Source organism: Chinchilla lanigera, unplaced genomic scaffold (assembly GCF_000276665.1).
Source record: "Chinchilla lanigera isolate Chin_1 unplaced genomic scaffold, ChiLan1.0 scaffold00091, whole genome shotgun sequence".
Classification (NCBI taxonomy): domain Eukaryota; kingdom Metazoa; phylum Chordata; class Mammalia; order Rodentia; family Chinchillidae; genus Chinchilla; species Chinchilla lanigera.
The window spans coordinates 5901445-5913144 of NW_004955492.1; the positions used below are offsets into that span (position 1 = coordinate 5901445).

The window sequence follows — 11700 nt, forward strand, 5'->3', positions numbered from 1 at the left end:
AAAGCAAAAACTTTCTTGGCAGTATTGGCTCATTATTTTGTCCTTGAATTCTCTGGCCTTGGTTCTCTCTGTTTTATGTTTGCTGCCCTGGCAGCAGGGTATAAATACTATCTTGTTATGTCCTAAAAATGTACCCTGCACCCCATACTGGCATCATCAAGGTGACTCATGCACTTTTTTGGTTGGTGATGGGAAAGAAGATGGTTTTTAAGTGTGGCAAATGTCCCCTAGCCATTGTAGCTCTGTAGTCACCCTAACGCAGAATACATTTATATATTTTGAATCTTTCATCTCAAATTCTGCAACAAAAATTTATAAAGCTGATCAACCACTTGCTGAATAGAGTGCTTGAGTTCAGGATAAATATTTAACAATAGAGCTAATCAGATTTGTCTCTCAGCATGAATTCCTGCCTTAATTTGCATCCCTTCCGCTTCTGAGAACACTGGGAAATTACCTCTTACGAGCTTTGTGACCTCAGAAAGTCACTTAGCCTTTCTAAACCTCAGCTTCCTCATTTGTAAACTGATAATAATATGTAATTTATATAACTTCTACAAGAATTAATCAGAATAACCCTCAGCTTTCAAATCACTTGCACCATGCCTGGTAAGCAGACAAACCATAACTGTTTATATGGCCTGTGCTCTTCAATCATATTTAAAATATTTACTTATTTTGTGAATTGTGGTATTATTCATATAAAATAGAATTGACTGAAGTCCAGGTTGGTGACTTCTGATAATTATATATTCCTGTGTAACTGCTAAACATGAGATAATGTTTCCATCACTCCTGAAGATGTTCTCGTGAGAGAGTGAAGGAGGGAGGGAGGAGAACAGGAAAAAAATGAAGGAAGAAAAAAGAGAGTGAGTGAGTGAAGGATGGAGCAAGGTCAGTCCAAACAAGAAGGCAAATTTTTTTGAGAAATATATTATCAAATCTCTGTCATACAAAAGTGTAATTTCATTGTAATGAAAATGTTGGATTCAGTATTCTTCTGACTTTTACCTCTGATCTCTTGGAAAGAATGCTATTAAATATAAATCTTATCGCTTGCCCTTTAAGGTCAGCCTGAGGAATGGGTGACAGTCTTCTCTCTCCTTTGAGGTTTCCACATATCCTCTGTTACAAAGTCTATGAGAAAAGGAAAGTAGAAAGCTAAGGAAATAAATCAGGGAAGAATGATAATGTCTATGACCTAGGTAAATAGATTAATTAGAAAGAAATACATTTCTGTTTTGCTTAGCTTAGTTTCATATGGGGAAAGGGGACAGTTTAGTTTTAAGCAAGTAAGAGAGTAGAGATGTACTTAAGAAAGGGTTTTGAACTGCACTTTTTAAAGCTGCAACAATTAGAACTAAATAAAATCTTGTAAATAAAGGTGTTTTATAATTTTTAAGGATAAAAAACAATTTTAATTTTGCCAGAGTATTTATTGAAAGTCTGGGGCTGGGGATATAGCTCAGTGGCATAAGTGCCTGCCTGGCAAATGCAAGGTCCTGAGTTCAAGTCCCAGTACCCCCTAAAAAAACAGCCAAAAAGTGAAAATCTGTTATGTTTGAAATACTGAACTAAAACATAAAAAACTACCCATAATTCAGTTGACAAACCTTAGCTAATATATACTTATTAATTAGAAACTAATACAAGAAGGGAATTACAATAAGATTCATTCACTATAATGACATAGACTCTGCCAAGGATGGTGGTGCCTGTTTGTAATTCATCACTCCAGGGGCTGAGGCATGATAGTTGCTGTGAGTTCAAGGCTAGCTTGTGCTACATAGTGAGTTCAGGCTAGCCTGAAGTATATAGTAAGACCCTGTCTCAAAGATAAATAAATAAATAAATAAATAAACTGACTCTATGAATTAAAAGCATAAAAATTAATGGATATAAATAAATAGATACCAAAGGGTCTGAATGTAAACAGCAAGAGTATTTATGATTCATTTTGGGAACAATCATTATTTTTAGTTTGAATTCTATTTTGTGTGAGAAAACTGTGTTTTGAGGCATTAACTTGACAAATACTTTGATTTAGGCTCTTTATTTTTATTCTTTTGCTTGTTTGTTTGCTTGAAACAGGGTTTCACTCTGTAGTCCAGGCTTGCCTTGAACTCACTATGTAACCCAGGCTGGCCTCGAACTAGTGACAATCTTCCTGCCTCAGTCTCCCTACTGCTGGGATTACAGGCATGCGCCACCATGCCCAGCTTATTTTTATTGTTCTTGAGGAAATTACCTTAACTATTGAATACAAATTTTGAATTTCGTTCCTGATCTGAATAATGAGAACCACACACTGAGAACTGTAAATCACTTTATATTTATTTATTTGAATTGTATTATTATTAGTCTAGCAATATGGAAAAAAATCAATGTAAGAATCTAGCAAGCTAGAGGCTGGGGATTTAGCTCAGCGGCACAGCACCTGCCTGGCAAGCACGAGGTCATGAGTTTGATTTCCGGTACCAGAAAAAAAAAAAAAAAAGAATCTAGCAGGCTAAGAATTGCTTTTAGCTTAAGAATAAATGATTGTCTCTTAATCAACCATCTTCTCTGACCAGGAAATATTACCCATGAACTTCCTCTAGTAAATTTTATCATAAAGACTTTAAAGGACTTGAGTGCAAAAAATAAAAAAAAAGTTGTGAGTATTTCAATCTGTAATGGGTAGAAGTTTTCCACACATATATGTGCTACAATTCTGTGATAGAAAATTGTGATGACATTTTATCCCAAATTCTGTTGTATAAGTACTTGTTGATTCTGAACCAAGGAGTCCTTGCAGTTAAATATACTCACACGCCTTCATGTAGGGCCTCCTTAGGACAGAACTCTGCTCTCTCTTGTTGGGAAGATGGAGTGGTTACCTATGCTGGCATCACAGAGCCCTGCAGTGGGGCAGAAGCAGAAACGCTCTTGTTTCTGCTTGGGCTGTGACTCGAAATGCATGTCAGGCTTCTTTTTTAAATTAAATGTTCTACCTTGAAATAAGTATAGTTTCACCAAGAGTTGTGGTATATATTTCAGCAAAATCTCATATAACCTTTAACAAATACCTTCAGAATTATGGTAAAATACCACAGCCAGGAAACTGACATTGTTCAGTGAAAACAAAGAACATTTCTGTTATGGGTTGAGAATTCCACAAGTTACCCTTTGTAGCCACACCTACCTCCCTTCAACTAAACCTTCTCCCTAGCCTCTGGAAATCACTACTGTATTCTCCAATTATATTAGATTCTTTATATGACAAAATTATAAAAGTTGAATTATGTAGTATGCAACCTTCTGACTTTGTTTCTCTCGGTATGAGTCTCTGGAGATGCATTCAGGTTGATTCATACACAATTTTTTCCTGAGTTGTAGTCTATGGCATGCATGCACCACACTTTGTTTATACGTCCATGCATGTAAAGACCTTTGCCTTTGTCTAGTTTTGGGCCCTTGAAAATAAAACTATTAGTGTAAGCATTATTATAAGTGTTTGGGTTTTATGTGACCGTGACTATCAATTTCTCTGAATTGAATACCTAGGAGTGCAATTGCTGGGAGGCATGTTTCCAATTTAGAAAGTGCAAATTTGTTTTCCAGAGTGGCTGTATGCTGGGAAGGTGTGATTGCTTTGATTCCATTTCTCCCCAGCCTCATCCGCATTCGGTGTTGTCACTGTTTTGCTTTTAATTTCTGCCATTTTGATGGATACACAGTGCTATCACCTTTGTATTTTAATTTGTGGCTTCTTACTAGCTATTAATGCTGAATGTCTTTAATTTATTGACCTCCATATATTCTCCGGTAAAATACTTGTTCACATCTTGTATTCATTTCATTTTTTTCAGTGTATATGTAAATTCTGTTTTATGACGCACATTTATTCAGTGTTATCTTCTCAAAATGGGTCATTTAAAAAGGCAAAGCAATTTTCATTGTATAAGTTTCATTCAGCTTCACTTAGAGTTTAATGCATGTGAAATGTGCTTTTCATGCATAAAAATTGCAGTAGATAGCAAAGGACAGGGGTGGGCAATAAGAATCTGATAATTTACATTATGGTTATTCTACACTAAAGAAAGATAATTTACACTTCTAGAACCTCAAGACATAATTTCTGAAAGAACCAAAATAAACCTAAGACACCTCGCAGGCACTTCCCCATCCCTAACAAATTGGTGACTGTTATACACAAAACTAAAATAGTTATGGCAGCAAAGTATTTTGATGGCAATGAAAGTTTGTAAACTGTATTCCAATCTCTTTTTCTTTTTCCCAACATGTAAGATGCAGGGGTCTCAATCTTTCAGTAATGGTTCTCCTGCAAATCCTGCCTTTTTTTTGGTGAAGGCAGTTTCTGAATTAAGTCTATTCTGATATACTGATGTATAACAAATGACACAGATACCGCAAAGAGCACACCTGCATGAACCTAAACCCTGGATTGGTCAGTCTGGCAGGATAAGTTCCAGATCCAGGCAATGGAGACCTTGAATAACAAAAAGCTCCATTTTCAGAGTCCCTGATTGATTACTCAATTAGATCAACTATAGATATATGTCCGTCCACATCTGCTTGTTCATAAAAGCTAAACCTACCATCTGGGTGCTTAATTCCAGTGAAGTTTTGGGGGTGAAAGCTCAAGCTTAAAAAATAATGTATTTTGTTGTTAGTTTGTTATTTTTAAATTCTCTTTAAAACAAAAAAGATAACGGTCATCAGGACTATCCCAAACAAGAAAAAACCCATCTGGCACATTTGCTAGTTTCCCTTCTGCCTCCCAGCCTGTGATTGGTCCCCAGTACCATCCTTATTTGGTAAGTTTTTTCAGCTCTTCTGTAAGGCTTGTCATAACCATGGGACCACTACTCTGCATAGAGTCATAAACTCCTGCAGCCTCAGGAGCAGAGTTCAGATCAAAATTCAAACATCACCTACTTTCAGACATGTGGGCATCTGTGCCAGTGAGTCCACTGAAGTTTCTTTGGATTTGATTATTCTGGTTTGGAGTTAGCAAAGGTTAAAGTAGAGAGACATCATCATGATTTTCTGTGGAGCTCTGTAACATGACTCCCATGGCCAATCAACAAATAACTCACAGACTGATTCACAAAGATCTCTAGGGTAACGACTAGGTCCTTGTGTACCTGGTTCTCATCTTCAGCAAAAGAGCTCCTTCCCACTTGAGGAGTAACCACAGAGAACTCCATGGGTGAAGAACTGTCCAGACAATAGCTACATGACCCTTCCCAAGGATACATCCCCTCATCTAAAGGCGCAGTATACTGAACGTAGTCTTGAGGCATAAGTCCAAAAACTATAGGCACATGTCCATTCAGGTGGGGATGCAAGTCTCCATTGGGAGAATCAGAACTCTTAAGAGAGTTATTTTGCTTTTGGCATACAGTTTCAGACTGAAGATCATGAAAATCCTTTCAAACACCATTCAACACAGATCTTGGGCTGGAAGAGTGAACCAAGGCTTTGACTCTCACCTCCATTTTGATGCATGTACACTCAGAGATTGTGGGCTGGAGAGGCCAGGGCGTGGGCTGTGTGATGATCGAGGAGGAAAGTGGACATGATCGGCCTCTGTACTCTGACATCTTTGAAGATGATGGGGGCTGAGGGGGAGGAGAAGGTGTCCTCATAGACACGGCTCCCTGACGTGTGCTGCCCTTGCTCTTTGGCTTGTACCCATCAGGCTCTCACATTTTCATGTTTTTTTCCACCTTTTTCATCTTCACTATTGTTAACATAGCTGGTCATATCTTTACCATAGCAGCTACCAAATGAGGCATCATCTTTTCCAAAGTCACTGGCTATTGATGGTTGTTATACTACCAAGAAATTTGTTTCTTCTTTACTTTTATTCAAGTTAAAAGATTTCTGGAAGGTTTTAAGGCTAATTTTCTTCATTACGACTGGTTATTTAATCCACAGTGATCAATTTTCTCTCTGGAATATTATTCCCAAACATCTGGAGAGGATTCAATGCTGCATCTAGGTATTTTTCCAGCTTCATTTAACCTTTGGAGCCATTTCTGCTAGAAAATTTCCGGATATCATAGTGATATGATTAGGTTTGCTGATGTTCATATCACTGGCTCCTTTTTGCTATCCTTTTTTCCCTTTCTTTTCTCCAACTCAAGAGTCTGTGGCAGCTGCCCAGCTCCGCTCCTTCACGCACACATAGGATGACTGCATGCTGTCCCTTCTCCCCAGCAACTCCTCCTTCAGCCACCTCTTCCTTCCCTGGAGGCACGTGGCCACAGCACCTTTGCCTGAGCATGAAGCAGGTACAGAGTACCTAGGGGCCACCCTGCACCCCTTGTGTTCATTTTCTAATTGGATATTTTTCCCAAATGTTTTCTAGTTTTCCATTTTATATTTAAACCCATGATCAATTGTGACCCAGTTATTGTAAAAGGTGTGAGATTTAAGGTTTGTGAATTACTATGCACATTCAATTTGTCCACCACCATTTATTGAAAATTCCATCAAATTATTTCCAAGCTGAGTCCATCCACTGAATTTTTAGTTACTACATTTTTTTAATGCTTAAATATCCATTTGTTTTTTCATAACTTCTATTTCTTTGGAGAGACTACTTTTTCTTGTTTTTTTTTTTTAATTTGTTTTTATGCATGTTTGCAATTGCTTGTTAAAGCATATTTATGATGGCTGCTTTTAAATCTTTGTCAGATAACTCTAATAGCTCTGTCATATTGGTATTTGTATCTATCCACTGTCTTTTTCATTCATTGTATTTTGCACTTCATTTGAGATCTTGGTATAGTAAGTGATTTTCTATTGAAACCTGGACATTTTGGGTATTATGATACAAGATTCTGGACCCCTCTGTTTTTGCTGGCTTCCTTTCACATTGCTCTGGGAAGGGAAAGGAAGGGAAGGGAAGGGAAGGGAAGGGAAGGGAAGGGAAGGGAAGAGAAGAGAAGAGAAGAGAAGAGAAGAGAAGAGAAGAGAAGAGAAGAGAAGAGAAGAGAAGGGAAAGGAGGGGTATCCCTCATTAGTTCAGATACATATTCAGGTTCTAATCCACCCGTTCCACACACACTGAATGGGGGAAACTTCTTAACTGTGGGGTGGGAGTAGAAGCCTGGGCTCTCTAGGTGTCCCTAAACACTGTGGGAGAGAGAAGCTCTACCCTCAATGCTGATCAAGGACTGGCTTCTTCACAAAGCTTCTGGCTTTCTGCAACAATCCATCCCCACCTTTTCTTCCTCTAATTCCTTTTGCATGTATCGTTCCTGTTAATTGTCAGTGTATTGTCATATCCCTGTCTTCATCATTGTGGAATAGTGGTAGAAAAGTGACAAAGAGTATGAGCTTGGTTTGTGTTTATCAGTGTTAAAATCCTATCTGGGCCACTTTCTAGCTGTGTCACTTTGACTAATTTATACAACCAATTTATACAACCTTATAGATAAGGTGCACAATAATGCTCCCCTCACGGGGGTCATTGTGAAGATTAAATAAATGCACACATTATCCAAGCCCACCGGCCAAGGAGCACAGGAACATGCCACAGTTGGGTTGTTACTTTATGCATCAAAGGAGATATGCATCATGGGAACTCTGGGGGCTTAAAGCATCTCAGTAGAGGGTGTAGGGAGAGATGGGTTATAGGACTTGAGCTTGTCGTGTTGGGAGGGTATAAGGAAGTGGCAACTGATCTGGACTGGATGCCTTCAGAAAGCAGGGACAAGGCTATAAAGGGGCAGTGTATTTTGTTTTGTTTTAGTTTTTTGGTTTTTATCCGGAATGTAGAAAGAACAGGGCTCCAGCTAAAACAGGTAAAGAGGCAGCATTCCTGTGGACTGGAGGATGAGAACACGTGGTGATTTTGTGGTTTGCACCGTGTCCTTGTTTTTAATCTTTCCTCAGGCGTGATCACCCACAAGTCTGATTTTGTCTCATTACATGATGGTCACAATGTGTTCCCTTTGCTGATGGTGCTCTGTGAAATTGTGCATGGGCAACTGGAGGCCTGGCTGGTTACCAGGGCAGTTACCTACCATTAGCTGTCAGAACTGTTGTTTTCTTTCTTAAAATATAAGTTTTTGGTGTAGGAAATGGTGTGATATAGAAATGCTGAATCCCTCCAAACAGTTCGGGATGTATATGCTTTGCCCAGACACTCAATATATGCCTAGAAGATCGTAGAGCATTGTTATCAGATATCTTCCAAAAGTCTCACTGTGTTGAAGGTGGGTTGCTGATTGGCTTTTGGAAAGTGATTGGATCATGAGAGCTCTAATTTCATTAGTGGAGTAGTCTATTTGAGAGCATTATTGGGAGATGATAGATACAAAAGGTGGGGCCTAGATGAGGAGAACAGATCAAGGAGTGTGACTTCGGCAGCTACATCAGATCCCTGACTTTCCCTCTCCGGCTTTTTCTACTTTCCAGTTGCCATGAGGTGTGCAGTTTCCTCTACCGGCCCTTTCCACCATGATGCTTCTGCTTTCCTACAGGTCTAAAGCAATGAAGCCAGCTGAGCATAGACTCTGACTTTGGCAAATGTCATTTCTAAGAACAATTATACAGTTAGAACCGAGGCCAGGGCGATTTTAAATGCTTGTTTTACTGTACTTTCAAGTTCTAGCCATGAAAATGTTCATGCTGTTGTTCAAATCAGAAAGAACAGACTATAACATTGTACTTACTAGCTGGGCATGGTGGTGCATGCCTGTAATCACAGGAGTTTGAAAGGTTGCTGCAGGAGAATTACAAGTTCAAGGTCAGTGTAGGTGACTTAGCAAGGCTGTTTCAAAAATGTTAAAAAGTAAAAAAGAAGAACAGGGCTGGGGATATAGTCAGTGTGAAAGACCTGGTTTTAATTCCCAGTACCAAAAATAAAAATTGTATTTACTATAGCCATAAATGAAAATTATATGATTAGATAAGTGCTATTAAAGAACAAAAATAAGGGGCTGGGGATTTAGCTCAGTGGCAAAAGCGCCTGCCTGGCAAGCGCAAGGCCGAGAGTTCGGTTCCCGGTACCGGAGAAAAACAAAAAAACAAAAAACAAACAAACAAAAAAAAAACAAAAAAAAAATAAAGAACAAAGATAAATTGAAAATGTTCAAATATAAAAAAAAAAAAGAAAAAAAAAATAAAGAACAAAGATAAATTGAAAATGTTCAAATATAAATTTATCTGTCTCTTTTTAACTATCCTTACAGTAATAGGAAACCATGTGTAATTATAACTGTGGGGATGGACAGGTCCCTGTGTGGTCTGATGTAGTGAAGTTCTCCCTGCACCTGTTCTTCTCAGGCTGGTGCTCCGTGTTCCCAGAACTCTGTGCACACTCCCACGAACACAGCAGATATGGCGAGTCATGGTGTCTATGAGCTCCATTAGGGATGAGCCACCCCTTATCTATAGTGAGGTCTGCAGGGCACCCAATGGAGCATGACAGGTGCTCAGGAGCTCTGGTTATTTAGTGACTCACACAGTCACTGTGCCACTCCATCTGGTGGAAGCAGCAATAAGTTTCAGGAGCTTCTTCTCCGATAGCTGTAACTGGGATTGGTGAGACATATTTAGAAAACTGGTCATGAAATGATAGCTGCATGGCAGTGGGCCTCAGGGAGGATAATGTCCATGACGCCAGCAGTTGTCCTTAACTGTGATCTTTAAACATTTTGCTCATGCACCTCCTAAGAGAATTCTGAAAAACAGTGTATTTTAAACTTGACATCTAGAATATTCAATTTAGGTTTAAATAATTGCAAAAAATATATTAGTTTATTTATGTTAAACTGAGTTTGAAAATACTGATAAATATTCAAAATATTTTCCATAAATACATTTATTAAATTTATACAATAAATAAATCTAATAAAGAAAATAAGATAAATTTATTATTTTAATCGCATGCAATGGACTGTAAAATTGCATATCCAACAAATTCAAAATACCAGAGTAATTTGATACCTTCCAACATATATAAATATGTAGATGTGCTTTTTAAAAAATTAATGATCAAATGCTATAATTTCAAAATAATTTCTTCTGAGTTCAACTATTTTTATGTTTGAGTAGTATAACATAATAACTACTAATAGTATTATTAGTATAATGTATAAAATAGTATAATATAATTATATTGTTCTATAATTACTAAATGAAAAATACATATTGCTGTTAGAAATGCCTTTTTTAATGAGATAGGTAGAACTTCTTTTAGTAGTTTATATTTTCTTGTATGAATATTTTGTTGCTAGTATGAAATGGAGTTTACCACCAGTTTTATTCCTATTTTCTATATTTTATATGGAAATACCAGAAAAATAGGTATAAATAGATGGTATTAGAGTTTGTAAAATAAAAATATCACTCTTTTTTATAATGTCTTTCTGATTTAAATATCAAAAGTCACAAAGTGACCAATTTTTAAATTTTTTTCTTTTAATGATTTAATGACACATTTAACAATTAATGACATGTTGACACATTATGCCTTTACTGTAATTTTCTGTAAATGAGTATTAGAAATCAACAGACTTGCAAAAACATTTTTTCTAGTTTTTAATCATTTACTTCTTTAGTCTCTGGTACTACTCTACACTGAATAAAATTTACCTTGTCTTATCCAGCAAGTAATCATTAGAGCTGTCATTTTCTCCTAAGAGGCATTTTTTGAACCTTCTTTATACAGAAAGGTTGGGAATCTCTTCAAAATGGAAGCTTCAGATTTATCTAGCTGGATTTATGGAGAATGTTGATTATATAACCTAATTTCAAAATTCAATCCCCAAGAACAAATCAATCAACAAAATGAGTAATTTTTGTCAGAATAAAAATCCTTTCATTTTTCAGTTTAAATAAATATTATTGATCTACACTCCTATGCTGGCCACCTTATTTCTGAATTCTAATTTTAAACTAGAGAGATACATATCTCTGTTGCCATGAAAGAGTACAGCAGTCCAGTCTGCTAGATTTCTTACCAAAGTGCTCTTTGCTTTGCCCTCAGAGACTCTTCCTCAATAGGAATGAATTCTTTGACAAAAACCAGGTAAGAATGGGCAAACGGAAACAGTCAAAGCTGCCCAGCCCCAGCACTCTGCGGTGCTGACAGTATTGACTGCACACGCCCAGACCCTTCCTTCTTACACCTGGCTTCGCCCTCAGCAGAAATCTGCAACGCACATGGAAGCCTCGAAGCCTCACCAAGGTGATTCTGCTCTAACTGAACAAAAGAGACCGAAGCTCTGTAACACCATTGTTTTGATCTGTCCTTCGATTCCTGCAGATTTTTATACCACCTACTAATGCGCCACAGTGAAGTTCAAGGTTGATTGTGAGTGTGTGTGGCTCTTCTGCAGAGTGGAGGGAAGACAGTTGTGAAAGCAGGGGTGGTGATGAAAGCTGGTGTCACACTTTCACAGCTGGTGCTTGTTAGGCAGATATTTTTAGGACAATTACATGGAAATTGAAAAGCTGGAAAGTGGTTCCCAAGTCATTCTGGGGAAGTGTTCCTGTGCCCCCATAATTATGCCTGCATAAGATGGATCCTCCTGCCCTCTCAGCGGCCTTCTCCGTCTTTACTGTTGCTAGCAGAGCTCCACTGTCCTCTCTGTGCACAGCCATTGCCTTGGATCACGACTCACCTAATGCAAATGAAATCCAAGCTGAGTCGCTGGGAAAGAAGGACTGCTTGCA

At 37.9% G+C, this 11700-nt stretch overlaps 1 pseudogene; it reads right to left on the bottom strand.

Moving 5' to 3' along the window:
- Positions 1–4309: 4309 nt before the first annotated feature.
- On the bottom strand, positions 4310–5922 carry LOC102029870 (annotated as a pseudogene).
- Positions 5923–11700: the final 5778 nt, after the last annotated feature.